Source organism: Leptinotarsa decemlineata, unplaced genomic scaffold, assembly GCF_025532065.1.
Source record: "Leptinotarsa decemlineata unplaced genomic scaffold, Ldec_3_MD MMD2_tig00001393_RagTag_RagTag, whole genome shotgun sequence".
NCBI lineage: Eukaryota > Metazoa > Arthropoda > Insecta > Coleoptera > Chrysomelidae > Leptinotarsa > Leptinotarsa decemlineata.
This window is the reverse complement of record NW_027412562.1, coordinates 2,205,990-2,223,701: the sequence shown is the minus strand read 5'-3', so window position 1 is coordinate 2,223,701 and position 17,712 is coordinate 2,205,990. Positions and strand designations below refer to the sequence as shown.

The window sequence follows — 17,712 nt, the reverse complement described above, 5'->3', positions numbered from 1 at the left end:
GATAAACGATCGAGAATGCTGTCGGCAACTTAATTCAATTCCAAGATATCTACAAGTTATTTCCTAAATGTCAAAACAAGAACAAGATAATTGATCATATAAGACACAGTTCAGATACTACCACACAAGAAGCCTTAAGGACAGGACCGGATAACTTATTTTTATACGTAAGAATGAGTTGCTAATGTCGTAGCGAATGCTTGTATTGAGATTTTTGAAGATCAATATATGCAGCAGGTAATGAAATCGATAGTTTTGCAATATAAATTAGACAACTTGAAAACAACTATGGTGTATCTGAAGAGTATCATGAGATGAGTTCCCTAGAATAATAATAAACTTAAATAAGTCCAGGTAATGACCTTTTGGAACATAAAGAGTTACTTTCTTCTAAAGAAGACATCATTAGGAGAAAACTGGGGCTCCAGTACATTGTCTTGAGTAACATATTTGTTTTAGTATTGCCCAAATCACACTAAGAAATTCGCTTACATTCCAATAGAAATGATCAGTTACTGATCAACATCTCAAATTATAGCCGCGATTCATATAGAAGAAATTCACTGTTAGATGATGAACACCACTGTGATACAATAAATCCTTATCAATTTATTTTTGACGAGCATTTCGATACAAACTTCCGGAATCCCCAATGGTAGATAATGAATTCATTCATCATCGATTCACCCATTGTCAAATGACTCACCGCCACTTCTTATCAACAAACAGTATGTCTTTTTTAAATCGCTGTTTCATTCGATGATTCATCATAGGTCTGTTATATAGTTTTTATATGCCTTGACATTGACTTTATCATGTGTATAAATTTACTGAAAATAAATTTGAATACCCCCCATTGAATATTGTATTCATATATTCGTTGTGTGAGAAACCTGAGGACCCTGAATCACAATCATTTTGTTGATAATGTTTCCTGTTCTACAGGTGAGTTCAAGTAAGTTATCAACTTTTTGGTTTGTTCAGCAGGGAAAGAAGAATGTGAATCATATGTAATAATAATGAACATTTACCATTTTTTGTTCGCTTCAACAACTACTTATTTCATTCACATAATATGAAATTATTCCCTTCAGTAGTATATGTAGATTGCAATGAGTCATAAGTCTGACAACTTCTCAGAACTGTGACCCACAAAGACTTTTTTTACAACTTCAATCTATTGAATACCTTGAGTAGGTGTTTTAGTTTCACAATTTCCCAATGTCAGACAAGAAACAGGCTTTTGACAGAACATAGCTTGGCATGCACATAATAAGTGCTCTGCCATTTCAGTACGCATGAAGTAAACTGTCTACTTCATCTCTTGAAGATGCCAACCAGATTGGCCGGACTTGATTCCAGATTGAATTTCCATACTGCACATATCAAAAGTAATTTCAGAATAGAACCGTCCCTGAATCTCTAAGAGATTTTATGAATGAATCTCATTAACTCACTATCATTTATAACGCTGAAGTTTTTCATTTCTTCGAACGATTTCGATTTGGTTATCTTACTGTAAGATACAATGTTTTATTTTTGAATACTCAGATTCAATTTTATGCAAACACCAACTATAAACCAACTCAAAACCGGATTGCAACTGTTGACAGTCTGAAATAGATTGAATTTTGCTGTAGAGCTAAGCAAAAATCAATTAGGAATATTTATGGTTTAACATAGATCCCTTATGAAAATTATAAACAACGATGGGCCTGGGTTGGCACCCTGTGGCACACCTGAGCTAACAGAAGATTCAAAATCTGTTTGAGATCTGCTAACCAGCTGTGGCCCCTTAAGAACGACCACCTTCAAAAGTAGAAACTTATGTCAGCTAATCATTAACAAGGTCCCACCATCCAACGTGCGATTTTCAGATTCGATATATGACAGAAAATATGTTCATACATTTATAAGAACTTTCTAGGTTGAAGGCAAGACCTACATTGCATTAAACCATGCTAAAGTACTGATATGTGGTACCTGCCAAAAATATCTTTTCGTTTGCAAATTCACAGTACTGGTAAAGCTTGGTGATTCTCAAAAGTACTAAGATCGCCATTTTTCAGACAGGGATACATATGAGCAGTTTTCCATCATGAAAGAAACCTGTAGTAAGTTCTAATGAAATTCAAAATACGTGTATCTACTTGATCAGTGAATGACATTGGAGCACATATTCATCTCTAGAAACTGTAATTTGAACAGGTTGTTTTTAATTGAAAATCCACAGTATTGATATATCTTGGTGATTCTCCAAAGTACTAGGATCGCCAGTTTTCAGAAAGAAACACATATGAGTAGTTTTTCATTATGAAGGAAACCTGTGGAAAAATCTAATGAAATTCAAAATACATGTATCAACTTGATCAGTGGATGAAAGTGGAGTACCTATCTATCTCTAGAAAGTTTAGTGTCTGCAGAACTGTATCTTGAACAGGTTTTCTTCATGGGAATATCATGGAACTGGAAAGATATTTCATAATAGGTCGTAGACGGAGAAATCAAAGAAAAATTATTCTCTCTATACATGACAATACTTACAAAGCGAAATAAGTTTGTTCTGACCTTACTATTTGTTACGGAAACATAGATAAGACATTTATTTTTTTCGAAATTGATTTGTCTCTTAGATATTCCATTTCTGAGATAAGAAAAATCAACCTTATAAGTTACAGACGGATGGATCGCATAGTTGGAGAAAGAATAATGTACACCACCACTGAGGAATAAACTGCACTGAATCTAAAATTGTACTAAATACTATATTGAATCTGTACTGTGATCTATACTGTATACAATATACTGTATCATATACTGAATAATGTACTTTACGGTACGGTACTGTTCTGTACTGTGAACTTTAAACCGATCTGCTTCTGAAGTAATTTGTACTGTAGCTATACTATTCTATAATGAATTTGTACTCAGTCTATACTGAATTTGTACTAAATCTCATACTGACTTGAAACCAACATTCAGATAGGAATAAAAAAAGACGATATCAGCTTCGACGATGATCAAACGCTAGATCTTTCTTACAAAAATTATTTTGCTAACTTGGATCCAATTCCAAATCTGGAGTATCTTCCAGAATAATGTATACTTCAATTTCAACATTGAAGATGAATTCTTGGTCTGATATGAGTTGGGGATATCCAGAAATAACTGTTTATAAAAAAGCTGTTTTTCCTTGAAATCAATATGTCTGTTCCTCACTTTACTCACAAAACAAGACTTTGAGACGAATTTTTTTCCTGAGTCCAACACTGATAAGAAGGACTACTTCTCTCAAAGGAGAGAAAGGTCAACTATAACCCATCATTGGCAGCTGTCTGTTGATAAACGAGCTAATAACGAACGCGACACTTTGATTACCCCGCCACCCTTCCTCTTACACACCCTCTATGTTTTACACTCTTGGAAGTGACGACCTCACTAATTAGTTTCAGTCTAAGGCTTTATCGGGGTTGGACATCTGATAAATTATTAATAACTTGTCGAACAAAAATGAGTTTTTAGGGGGGAGACCAGGAACAAGGGTCAGGAGTCTAGAGAATTCATTCAAGACTCCAAGTAGTACCAAAGTAGTGACCAATTATCTGAAAATTCACTATTATTTACAAGTAATGTTTATTGTAAGTTGATTGTACAATTATATATTGTAAGTCAATGGAACATTGTACAAGGAACAAACTACTCAAGAATGTCTCGTTTCATTCTAAGTACAAATGATTTCTCTAAAAGAGTCTGTACACTTTTTGAAAAAAAAAAAACTGTAAAATATCAGTTCTTTTTCTACTCAATTATCACAAGAAACAGGTAATTCTTGATAGTTAATTTTGAATTTGATTTGTGGAACGATGTTTTTCCCATTTCAATTCCTTGGAACAATTATACTTTAATACTAAATAACTTTGATGACTTTCTGCAAGTGATTTCCAAATTTTTAATACAACGAAAAAAAATGCAAAATGTTTTTTTTTCGACAGGAAGCTGCTGTGGAAAATTATCGATTTTTTTTTCATACGAATCATAGAGGACAAAAATATATTGTTTCAATTGAGAAAAATCATTTAGGTAGAGAATGTACTTCCTAAAGCTAATCAGACAAATCTGACGAAACTCTGTGCTAAAAATCTTCTGGAATAAGGAAAACATCCATTCTACACAATTCTGGTAGAAATGACATCATTATTTATATTATATGACTGACAATCCATCATGTAATTTCATTGCTAGCATGTATGTAAACTTGTTTTGAGTACAGTCTGACTGTTCCCAGTTTCACAATAATGACTCAAAATTATGACGATGATATGAATGTGTTACAGTCAGAAATAAAAAGTTTCCTTTGATAGGATCATGGAATGGTGTCCTATGATTAGACATCATTCTATAAAATTTCATGGTCAAAGTGAATCGTTTCAGATTCAAATTGAGGCTGAATTTCTTAAAGATATTTTTATTTCTGAAAACCTTACATTTAGAATATCGAAGACAAAACTCAAGCACTACAGGAACATTTTCCAGGCGCTCTAAGAGCGATGTCTGTGCGAAAGTAGCGATTCACATTGGTTTTGGATAGCTGGAGATTAAATCCATTTGGAAATATGTTCTCAGAAAGTTTATTCCATGTAAACGCAGTTATTCAAATGAAAGAAATCCCAAACACTGGAGTTCGAGGTGTACTGAGTTGAACTTCAAAACGATGAGCAGCCACAGTCCGTCGCGAATTTCTAATATGTATCGCTATTAGTGGACTCAAATGTGCCAAACACTTCCAGTGGAAGTATCTATAGGAGAGAGACAACTTCCCAACCTTTCTTCGATCTTCCAGACTACCAAGGTTGCTTGTGATGTTCGCATCTCCATTCAGGCGGGTGACTCTTTCCTGGATGGAATCCAGCAGCTTCAGGGTATGCTTAGAAGCGGAGCTCCATACATGAGAACAATATTCCAAAGAAGGTCTGATCTAAGCTTTATGAAGCATCCAAAGTTGCTGAGGTGTGTACAATTTTCTGGTTCGGACCAGTTTTCCAAGCTTTTGAGATGCAGCCTTTGCAATTCTAGCGACATGATTGTGCCAAAAGGAGAAAGAGAGCGAGGCAGGCAGGAGTGGCAGCAACTATAACTGCACATTTACCTTTTTGCCTGGGTTATTGTGGCATTGAAATGAACCTGGTTAGTTTCACCCCAATTCAAAATCACCTCTAGATCCTCATTAACAAATGCTGCAGGTGAAGATGTGCATCCGCAACCAAAAGGAATTACGAGACAGTGTGCTGTCCTCAGGAAAATACTGTTGAAACGCTGTCTTAAAGTCACACATGTAGAAAATTTTTCAAGCCACCTATGCATGCTATTTTAATTTCATTTTAAATTTGCAATTTTGATTTTTCGAAACAATAAGTTGAACAAATATTGAGATATATGATGGAATCGGTCGATACTTGATGAAAATCTATAACTAACGTATTCTTAAAACACTTTATTGTGTGATTTTCAGTAGACAGTTTTACAAAAACGCAACACGTATTTCTAGTGAAAATCACACAATAAAGTGTTTTTATAATACATTAACTATTGTGAGTACTGAGTTTTTCGATATAATTTCAGCGAAATCATATATGATGTCAAACCATATTCCGAAAACAATTTTTGTCTGATTCGATATCCTGTAATATCTGGTTTGCTAATCAACAAAGAATCAACCTGTCGCACCGAAATAAACAAATTGAATTCATCGGTACTATGATGATGCTTTCATAAGTCTTATTGAATAGATAAGTAAAGAACTGATGCAATACAGATAATCAATTTGTTCCAGGAAAAGACCACTTCACGTATCATAATGAGTGTGGCACACCCCAAAATTGCGAATTGATGAAAACAAGATTGTTCGTTCAGTGACTGTATTGCAAAATTATTCTTTTGCTCAGCGAAATAAATCTCAATTGATAATTTCTTATATGTGAAAGTTGAATAAAAGAATGGTTTTGCATTCGGATCCAATATCGTGATTTGTATTTTTTTTTTCAATAAGTTACTCAAATTATCATCATCAGAAAAGTTTTTCACATATATTCAGTAGGCATACCTGAAGACTGGCTATAATTCAAATCATCAAATCATCTAAAAAAACAATTCGTTTAGGCTAGCCTCAACTCCCTACACTGTGGATTGATGGACTGACACCTATGAGAAAACAACTACTTTCCTGGCTAATACCACGAAGGGCGTTAGATCATATCCGACTGAGCAAATTTCGGATATGCGATTGGTTACCTCGTTCACAGGCAGATGGGGCGATTACAATCCTGGTGTTTGTTGTCCGCTTCAGCCTAGTTCCAGGAATGATACTGTGAAGGAATATCGGAAATCATCGAAATGTTGATGATAGACACTACCTTGCACTGAAGAGTGGCCAAACTGACCGAAACCGGCCTGCAAGTGTGTTCCAATTATTGAAAATCGATTGCCGCAGTTGTATTGCCAACAGAATATGCAGGAATAAGAACAGTAAAGAATCCTACACTAACACCTGTCGGATATTATCCAATGTCCTTCGTGGTATTAGTCAGGGGAGTCGTTGTTTGCTGTCTGTCTGTCTGTCAGTCCATTAACCTACAGTTTAGGGAGTTGACACTGGCCTGAATTAATTTGTGCTTTGAATGATTTTATCATAAAAGTCTCTTTATCTGGTACATACAAATTTCAAGTCGAATAATATGTAAAAAATTATCACATATTATGTCAAATTAAACTACCGCACATAATTAATTCGAGTCCTTTTCAGGTTACTCACGGCCGACTATCTACTAATCGTTCATGCAATGTATTGAAATGTAATTCCAAGGTGTTTCTGTTATTATGTTCTCTGAGATTAGGGGCTAAACATAGGTCGATTCAAATCAACTACCAAGAAGACGGAAATAAAATTTTGAAAGGAAACTTGGAGAGAAACTAGTTGGACTAGATTTTAGACTCACCTGGAATCAGCAACTAGAAATAATAAGAAGATGTAAAAACTGAAAGCCGATCACACACATCATAGGAGTTGAAAACAGACTAAATGCTCATTAAACCCAAACATGACAGATTTAATGACCAACTATGTACCAACTCGATGTATTTTGTAAATCATGGCAAAGAAGCTACATTGATGTATGTGATGTATGACATCACATACATCATTCAAAGAAATTTCTAAAGCCGAAGTAAGAACCCCGTGAAATACCTAAATCAATACGAAGATATGTATGACTGACTATTATCGAAAAAATCCAACCAACATAGCATTAGAAAGAGATATATGCTATACGTATAACTTGATTCGGCTAAAAAGATATGTTTTCAAGTCACACATATACACTTAAGTTTTTTCAAAAAGTTATTTACCTAGATATAAGATAAGGATTAATAAAATTTCTGGAACGAAATTGTTTTTGAATCAACTATGACTTCTATTACTAAAAACGAAATGCGAGAAAACTCCGATATGTTTCTCGAAAAGAAATAATCAGATAGATAAATGAATGTATTTGTTATTGCCAGAGTCAAAGTAAAGCGATACCATTTTGAATTTCTATCAATGATTTCCTCAACGGAAATGTTAGATAGTTTTTCAACTGTTATTGCTTTTATAATTTCACAATAGAATTGTTTCAAAGAAACCATCAAAAATGGGTTGACGATTCCTTGATTCTTTCCTGAGAATTTTTCTGTATCGCATCCTTTTTATGATACCGATAAAGAAGTGAATTGATTATTCAGGTACTCAAAAAATTTGTTCAGAAACAAAAAGGAATCCATTATCAATCACAGTTCAAAGTTTGCTGATTGAAAGTTAGATTTCTCAGAATTGAATCGTTTATATCATGCATTCATTGAGAGTTTCGTAGGAGATTCTTCCACAGTGATTGTATAAGATATTAATTCACTCCTTATCATGTAAGTATAATCATTCGAGATGAATTTTAATAAAAACAGCCAAGCCTTATGATATCAATTATCATGATGGAATAAGCCGACACTTGTTGAAAATCCATAACGTATCCAAGGAACACTTTATTGGGAGATTTTCACTATACAGTTTTATAAAGAAGCAACATGAGTTTCGCTGACCAAAGTTTCTTCAGGCGTGTCTATACTATATAGACCGTTAAATAGACAGTCTATATTAATTAACTCTTAGTATAGACACGCCTGAAGAAGCTATTGTATAGCGAAACACCTGTTGTGTTTTTGTGAAATTGTATAGTGTAAATCTCTCAATGAAGTATTTCTTGAATAAACTTGTTGTGATAGATTTTGAATCGTAACAGATCTGAATAAATTGGAACGTGGAAATTGAATAGATACCAGATGGAAAAATTACCCATATCATAAAGCACCAGTGTTGGAAAATGGTAATTTCCTGAACCTATAGTTGGTATCTAGTTTGCTATCTACTTCTCATTCGTTTTCAGGTTTCAAAACAAAAGACTAATGTATAAAGTATCGAATTAGTCAACTGAAATCAAAGTTTTTTTTTTATTTTGACAGAATTGAATCACTACTTTTGAATATTGAAATAAATAACTTATTTGTTGAATTTAATTTTTTTGTTGTTTGGCAAAAACTCTCAACGATGTATATAACATTAATTGTGAGTTGCTAATAGTGATATTTTGAAATTTTAGAATTGAAATTCGATTTGAGTACAGGCTTCTGTTGTTCATTTGTCCAGAAATAAGTGCCTCAATTGTCACCTCTTTCACCAAAAACAGTTAACAGGAATGAAAATTAAATTCATGTCAAGTATTTCCACATATGGCTTCATTTCATTGATCGATATTAAAATATGTGCATTGCTGAAGCTAGAAGAGATTTGTTGAGTTACTATATAAATAATACAAAACTGTTTGAAGTAAACATATCAAATATTCTTCTTCAGAGCTTCAAAACACATTTGGGCTTCAAATTTGAAAATTTTACCGAATAGAGAGATAGATCAAAGGGGTAGCCGGCAAGATCACCTGACCTCACTGTCATCAGACCTTACGAGGTTATCTCAACAACAAAATTCATCTAACAGAATCTGTATACCACAAAAAATGAATTTGTTATAAACTCTGTTGTTGTCAATAAGTGGAAGGGACATATTTTGAAACTGCATTGTCGATTCTTGAAGAAAATCTGACGAATAAACATCCAATGAAGACAAAACTGTATGGAGTGAACATATCAGATATTCTCCTTCAGGGCTTCAACCAAATTGTGCTTCAAAATTTGAAAATTTTTGATAGATCAGAGAGGTAGCCAGCAATATCACCTGACCTTACCCTCATCAGACCTTATGAGGTCATCTCAATAACAAAATATATTCAACACAATCTGTAAACACAAAAAAAAGAATTTGTATTAGACTGTGTTGTTGTCAGTAAGTGGAAGGGACACATTTTTAATTTATTACTGATTAGTGTCTGGAAATTACGTTATTTTTTGAGAATTTTCAACTGAAGCATGAACACTTATATTTTACCATGCGCTGCAAAACGTCAGTCTTATTTTCGAATTAGCATTTTAAAGCCTAAGTGTGGGGTATTTACAGTATGGAGCGATATGATATTTTTTTGAAAATAATAGATTTTTGGAAAAAAAAACTGACTGTTGTATTAACAGTTTGAAAACCTTTAATACAAGGTATAGTTTAACCGACTTTCACTACAAAGTTTGAAGAGGTTGATCTGTAGGACTGAAAGGGCTACAAAAATATACAGGCCGTTTGTTTAGCTTATCTCACTATTGCTATTTTGGAAACCTTATGACCTCCAAGGTCGCTTGGATCGAACAAATGTTTCCTATTTTGGGAAACTATAATAATCTCTTTCCAGATCCAGATTACCAGTCGATGTTTTTGAAATATTCGCCAAAAACTATAACAATACAGATCCGTATTTATAAAATAAAGTTGATGACGAAATCTTATGAACGAAATGTTGTATTGCAAATAGAATCATATCGAAAAAAGAGATTATTCTAGTTTCCCAAAAAAAAAAACTTTTGTCCAATTTAACCGGCCTTGTAGGTATTACCATTTCCGAGATAGCTAAAAAAAAATAACTTGTGAATTTTAAAAACTGAAGATCGACCTAATTATTGTTGGATCAAGATGCAATTTTGTGAATTTTTCGACGATATTTTTATGTGGTAGGTTCACAATGTCACTAATTGTCAACTCTTGTTAACTCTACGTTTCAAGGTTATTTATGTCGCTTGATGTATCTGTATAACATGTGACACACACAAGATATCTGTTTAAAGTCTGTTTTTATGATAATCACAGATTTTAAATAGGTATCTTGTGCGTCATATGTTATACAGATACATCAAGCGACATAGATAACCTTGAAACGTAGAGTTAACAGGAGTTGATAATTATTGACATTGTGAACCTACCACACAATAATGTAAACTTTATAATTTCCCACAGTCACAATTCCTTCTAGGATACATGATATATTCACAATTATAACCACATTGTTCTTCATGCAAATGTCAATTTGTGGGACGAACCAATATTATTTACCCCAGGATTCATGATTGACATATCAAATGAATATTTGCATATATCGACAGCCCGGATGAGTGTAACATGCCTCTTTGAACCGAAATTATTGGTGAACTAGTGACCCTGCTTCGCAGAGCATGCTTACCTTTTTGTATCGCATCAAATTGTAACTGATTATCATGATCTTTGATGAAATTCACTCAAACCAAAGAATGGTCTACTACTTATTTCAATTTTATAGTAGGTGAGTATCCATCTAGCTAAAATCAACATAAGAAAATGCGTACTCCACCTCTGAAGTGATTCTGTCTTTTAAACAAAACCAACGCAATTGCAAACTTTCTTCATGATGCGTATATTGCATCGATATGTAAGTCTGCTTGAATTCATTACCTTATAGTTATGATTTTATGACAACTAAGTTCTTGATATAGATTGTATGGTATAACTGACAATTATAATGTACATGAAATGAGGTAACTATGTATTTCATTTAATTAATATTCTATCATACTGTACATTATTTCTGACTATCATTGAAAGATAGACATATGCAGTCGCGTACTTTTTATGAATCTATAATTGAAAGGCCTATATGTTTAGCAGGAATCAATTTTTGGAAAAAAAGGTTTTGGCTTTCCAATTCTTCATCTTCATAGAAAAAATGCATAAGTTTTGAAATTGATTACTTTCTGTCTTTCTCTGGAAGATTCCCACATTTTTTTAATAAATATGGAGAAGTAGAAAGCCAAAACCTTTCTTTCCCAATAAAGAATAAATAATAATGAGTTTGAATATAAAGCTAAAAAATTCAAAAAGCTCATTATAAAAGGTTAACAACATGAATTATAAAATTACATTGTTTTCAAGTAAACTCTGTATGGAGCCAAAACCTTTTTTCCCAAGAATACCATGGAAGGAATTGTTTTAAATAAATAAATAATACTGAATAAAAATATCCAATAACGCAATACAAACAGATCATTATAAATGATTGATAACATGGATTATAAAATTACATTGTTTTTAAGTAAATTCTGTATGAGGCCAAAACATTTCTTTTCTAAGAATATTATGTAAAGATTTATTTTGAAACAAATAAATAAAAGTGACTTCAATAATAAATCTACTGAATACAAATATTGCCTAACAGAATAGAAACAGATCATAAAATTATATCATTTTCAAGTAAGTCGATTTGATAAAAGAGAAATAACTAGAATAAATATTTTAATTGAGTTATCAAATCATTACTTAGACATCAATGTTCTTCTGTACAAAAATTGTACACAAAATTCACACCATTTTCATCTCTAATGGCAACTTATAATTTTGCAATCCGTTATAGAATAATTGATTTTGTCCGAAACTAGTGTTATATCTCTTCAATTGGATATCAGTTCAATTTCTTATATTGGCTGTTACTTGAGAACTGTATTTTATCTTTGAGATATTCAGGAAGCATATCATTTATGAATTTATGTGAAATTATGAATGTATTTAGATATATTCTTTGTTTTACACTCAAAATTTCAATGGACTCAAAATAATATTTCAAAGGGATTAGTGAGCGTTTTCAATGAAAGCTGAAACAGTTGAATCATTGTAGATTACTAAGATGGACCTACTAAATAATAAGAACAAAGTGACACAATACTGATCCTTGTAGAACCCATACTCAAAACTTTTCATGAGTGATTTTTTTCAATCTTTCGAAAACAAACATTCCTATAGTTTGCAGAAATTCTACGAATGAAATTGAATTGAATGCATTTCTTTAGAAGGATTTCTTTTCTAACGTTGTGTTTTCAACAACACAAAGACAGTGATAATGCGGAGGTCAAGTTGTACAAGGGAGAGAATATACTCGTAATTTTATTATAATTGGAAGCACAAAACCCGTCAAACGTATGTCACGAACCTACCAGCCCATTTATTGACCCTGTCAAATCGGACGTGGACAAACATGTTATTCTTACTCGTCCTGACATAAAAAATAATGTAAGTGAGAAGGATATCTTGTTATTCAAATGGATATTGTATTCGCACAATAGGTCAGAAATATGACAATCTTTGATTTCTATATGCTGATTTTTGAGAGAGAGTGGAAGAAAGTCCAGTTTTGTGGGAATTTTTACATGTGAAACAAACGACGTTAGAGAATCTCTTCAAAATTATTGTGAAACAGTTTTTGGTGTAATTGAACAAAAGTCAGTTTTTGCGGTGAAAATCAGAATTTTTTATCGACTTTGTTAGGGATTTTCAACCTCTAAAATCTGATCGGGATCAACTGAAAAGTACTGTATGACGTACTGTTTGGAAAAGAGTAAAATGCCCAGCGGAGCCGATGAAAAGTTAGTGGGGATCTTTTTCTAAAGTATTATTAAACAATACCTGTACGGAAAAATTCCTCTCAATGATTTACGTGAAGTGAAAAACAGTAATAATAATAATAATAATAAATTTAATCTTCGGAAACATACAGTTTATAGACACGTCAATACATATGCTTGAAGCAGTTCGAGATACATTACTATAACTAAGTTAAAACAATAATAATAATAGTAAGTCACTTGACTATGATAAATACATAAAGTCATAAAAAACATGTAAAATATAAAATATAAAGTGCAGATGTTACAAAAAAAAGAAACTAGTTAAAATTAAGTGTTAATATTAAGATTAAACATAGATACATACATGTGAGACTATTAGTTTAGGTTTGGTTTATGACTGCTCAGCGAGTATACGTCATCAAGCCCCCGTTTATCACACAAGTTTCATATTCCTATAGTGAGTAGAAAGCGTTGTCCATCAAGAAAAGTTCAATAGTGAATTTAAACGTATACATGGTTGCATTCTTTAACTTATCTGGTAGCACATCATATAGTTTGTAGTTGAGTGAGTTTATGGAAGATTTTGCAAGTCATCTGGGTACTCTGATGTTATTGGTCCCGCGGGTATTGTGTTCGTGGACAGCGGATTGCAAAGTTAAATTCGGCAGGTTCTTATGTATTACCAGTGGTGTTCTCAAAATAAAGAGAGATGGAAGGGTCATAATTTTCAGTGCTTCATAAAGTGGTCTGCATGTATCACGATAATTAGCGTTGGAGAGAATTCTTAAAGCCTTTTTTTGTAGTATGAATATTTTTGGTGCCGCTGTTGAGTTTCCCCAAAGTAGTAAACCGTAATTAAGATGGGTTTGAAACAGGGAAAAATAGACGGTTCGTAGGGTGTACGAGTTTGTTACGGGCCTCAGTTGGCGGATTATAAAGAGTGAGCTGGACAATTTTAGGCATAGTTGACTGACATGGTTTGACCAGGTGAGTTTGTCATCCAGGACAAGGCCAAGCAGTCTGACATTTCTGTCTTCCTGCAGAGATGTATTTGTGGTTACTATTAATTACTGGAAATTTGTCGTTGTTTAGTTTGAGTCTATTCGCGAGAAACCAAGACTCGGCTTTCTCTTCCGCTTCCTTAGCCAATCTGACCAGTGAGTTGTGATTTTTGTGTGGATAAATTAATGTGGTATCGTCTGCGAAAAGAATACTTTCGAGTGGATATAGGAAAGGTGTCAGATCGTTTATATAGATAATGAACAACAGCGGACCCAATACAGAGCCCTGAGGAACGCCCAGTTTGACATCTCTGAAACCGGATACACAGTTATTGTATAGCACCGCCTGAAATCTAGTAGGACTCAATTAAGTCCAAGGCTACCCCTCTTATGCCGTAATAATTGAGTTTTTGTAGTAGAATATCGTGGGAGACGCAATCAAAAGCCTTGGATAGGTCGCACAGGGTGATACCCATATGGCGCCCCTGTTCAAGACTTTGGACCAGGCTCTCCAGGATCCTTGATGCTGCACCTATGGTTGAACGATTGGATCGAAAGCCAAATTGAGAGTTGCTGAAGTAATTATTATCTTCGAAATACTTGGTCAGTCTTTGCTTCAGTAAGGTTTCAATAAGTTTCCAAAATATACAAATGATAGCTATTGGTCGATAGTTTCCAGTATCCGAACGGTCACCCTTTTTATAGATAGGGATTATTTTTGAATATTTAAAAACGTCAGAAAATTTTCCTGCTTGGAAGATTGAATTAATTAGTTCTGTTAGGGGTTCCACAAATATATCACCAGCTGCTTTCAGTATTTTACTGTTTAGATCATGAATATCTGGACAGGAGGAGTTTTTCAGGGATGAGATGGCATCTGCGACCTTGTTTGTGTTCACTGGTTGGATGAAGAAAGAGGAGGATGGATTAGGAAAATTTTTGAAATGCAATAGTTGCAGGTCAGGTACTGAAGGTAAAGTTTCAATAAAGTTTTCGGCTACACTTTTGAAAATTTCATTGAAGACTTGGGAAGTTAAGTCTTCTGTAAGAATAGCACTAGTAGCTAATACTTAATATTCTTTATATATGGATATGTGGAGAAATGTTATGCAGTCATAATTACTATTCCAGAATAATTTCAATGAGAGATAGAAGTTTTCCTGAATTATTGACTCATTAATTTCCATTAATTAAATACTACGGTTGAATTCGTCATTCTGTCATCAAACTATAACTTCATTTCATTCATTAGAAATATTCTTTCCGTTTGGATGAAATATATAGGCATTCTATGACTCTTGAATGAATAATAAACTATTGGGCCAATTTAAAACTACGAATTCAAATTGACCCAAAGCGCTGCCGAAACAGCCAGAAAAATCAAGCAGGCATTTGGCAATGATAGTGTAAGTTTGCGAAATTTCTTTCTTGAGATTTCTTCCTCCGAGATAGGCCCCGAAGTTTTCGGCATACAGTAATTCAGGACGAGGATTTGAGGACCCTGGTGGAGACTAACCCATCAAAAACGGTGTTTGGGGTCGCGGAAGAGCTGGGCGTCAACAACCATGCGGTTTTTGATGGTTTTAAACATATTGAAAAAATCAATGAGCTCAAAATGTGAGTGCCCCAAGATTTGAATGATCGACAGGAATTGTTACGTTTCAAACTCTGTATTTCTTAACTTTTGTGCAATCATAACGATCGTTTTCTAAATCCGATCGTCACGTGTGTTGAAAAGTGGGACCTCTACGACAAAAGGAGACGTTCAGGACAGTGATTGAACACCGACAAACCACCTAGGCACCTTCTGAAGGCGAAAACCCACCAAAAAAGACCATGGTTACTGAATGGTGGTCATCGGCTGGTGTGATTCACTGTAAACGATCACAGCAGAGTTCTATTGCGTACGCAGAGGGCGATACTGGTCAACAGAAGAGGTCCGATCCTGCTCCACGACAACGCCCGTCTGCATGCTTCACAAATCACCGTTCGAAACGAATTGAGCGTCAAAGTTCTACTTCACCCACCATATTTCCCATACCTCTCACCAACCGTCTACCATCTTTTCAATCACTTCGATGATTTTCTCACCGGTAGAATTTTCGCCAGTCAGGATCAGGCAAAAACGGCCTTCGTCGACCTCATCGAATTCCGAGCACCCAATCTTTATGCTGACGGAATTAATCGACTTGTGTTAGGTTGGCAAAAGTGCAATGATTCAAATGGCGCTTATCTCGAATAAATTGAATAAGCAGAGGTAGAATATTGGGCTTCACAGATGATACAGCAATTTTTTACAAGGCAAATAGTAACTAGAACATGTTTTTATATTGGATCTGATGTTGGTTAAAAATTGACTCGAACATCGATTAATGACAGTGAATTTGTCTGTCTATATACCTTTCAATTGCAATAATTCCAGCAAACCTTATAATAAATACAGAATCTAAAGTAAAATACTTAGGAGTAATACTAGATTCACATTTCAAATGGGATGCTCATCCCTACAAGTCCCTACTTTCCTAATAATATTATAAATGCGAATGTAAGTTTGTTTGTTACGATTTCAGAGGAAAACTACCCAACCGATCGTGATGAAATTTTGTACACATGTTCTTGGAAGTATTAGAAGTAACAGTAAAAAAAATATTTTTTATGTAAAATAAATCTCAAAATCTAGCTTCTTCAACGTCATCTAGCATTCCAGTAATGAAGTTCCAACCCTTAGTACCGTAATACCGTCGCACTGTATTATTTACAGTCATGACAATATCGAATCCAATCCACTTCAATCCAACTGACTGTAGTTTCAGCTGTTTGTAATGTTTCTATATTTATTGTTATTTTCTTCTGTCATTTTTATTTTTACGAGTTTCTTTCTTTTTATTAAAGCCCGGCAACAACACCAACGACAGTGTTTTGGTACGAAATGATGATAGGGCTACGTGACAGAATTAATTCGAATGTCGAATGTAATACAATGTAGTTTAGTTATGCATTCGTTTTATTCAATCAAAATTCTCAATTAATTCATCTCAGATTATACAGTCCACTCTATTGAAGAGTACAACACAAGTACAGAAATTTTCATGGTCCTTCGAGCCGGATTTACAAAATTTAACAAAAAGAAAGAAATTCGTGAACAGGTTAGGTGTCATTTTTGTCGTTAGATGAAAGCATTGAAATATAGTTCTCATATTGATTAATTTCTATTTTACTGACACTTATTTAATGGCATAAATGCGAGCGAAGCGGCGGGTAGAAGCTAGTATTCAGTATATTTGTAATAAGTTGCGTTGCATACTTTTTAAACTCAACATTTTGATGAAAATATTAACAAACTCTAACCTCAAAATTTTGTACCATGCACTTGTAGCGAGAAAAAATACTTGAATTCAATGTACATGATTACTATCATTCCAATTAGGAAATCACACACTACATCGTTATATTAATTTTTATTTTATTGTGTTTTAATTATTGTGCCATTTTCTTTCACTAGTATATAGGTATGTAATAATTTTTCCATTTATTCAAAAGTTTTGGTTTTATTTACATTGTATTTTACGTTGTGTTACTGAAATTGTCACTAACAATAGTTATTTCTTAAGCATTACCTTTTGACTATCGTTAATTTTATAGATTTAACTTTATATATGTATAGTATATCTGTGTTTTACTAAATTCTTGAAATTGTATTGTTCCTGTTATGCGAAGCAAGTGCTTTTGCACTTATCGCCATTTTTCTTTATTCAACTATTATTTTTATTATGATGTACGAAACCTTTCAAATGAATGAATAAAGTTATTATTATTATAT

General features: G+C 33.6%; 1 protein-coding gene across 4 annotated transcripts in view; it reads right to left on the bottom strand.

Annotated features, from left to right (window-relative positions):
- Positions 1–17,712, bottom strand: part of LOC111515167 (transcription factor hamlet) — a 300,593-nt gene that overhangs the window by 68,710 nt on the left and 214,171 nt on the right. The window lies entirely within an intron of this gene.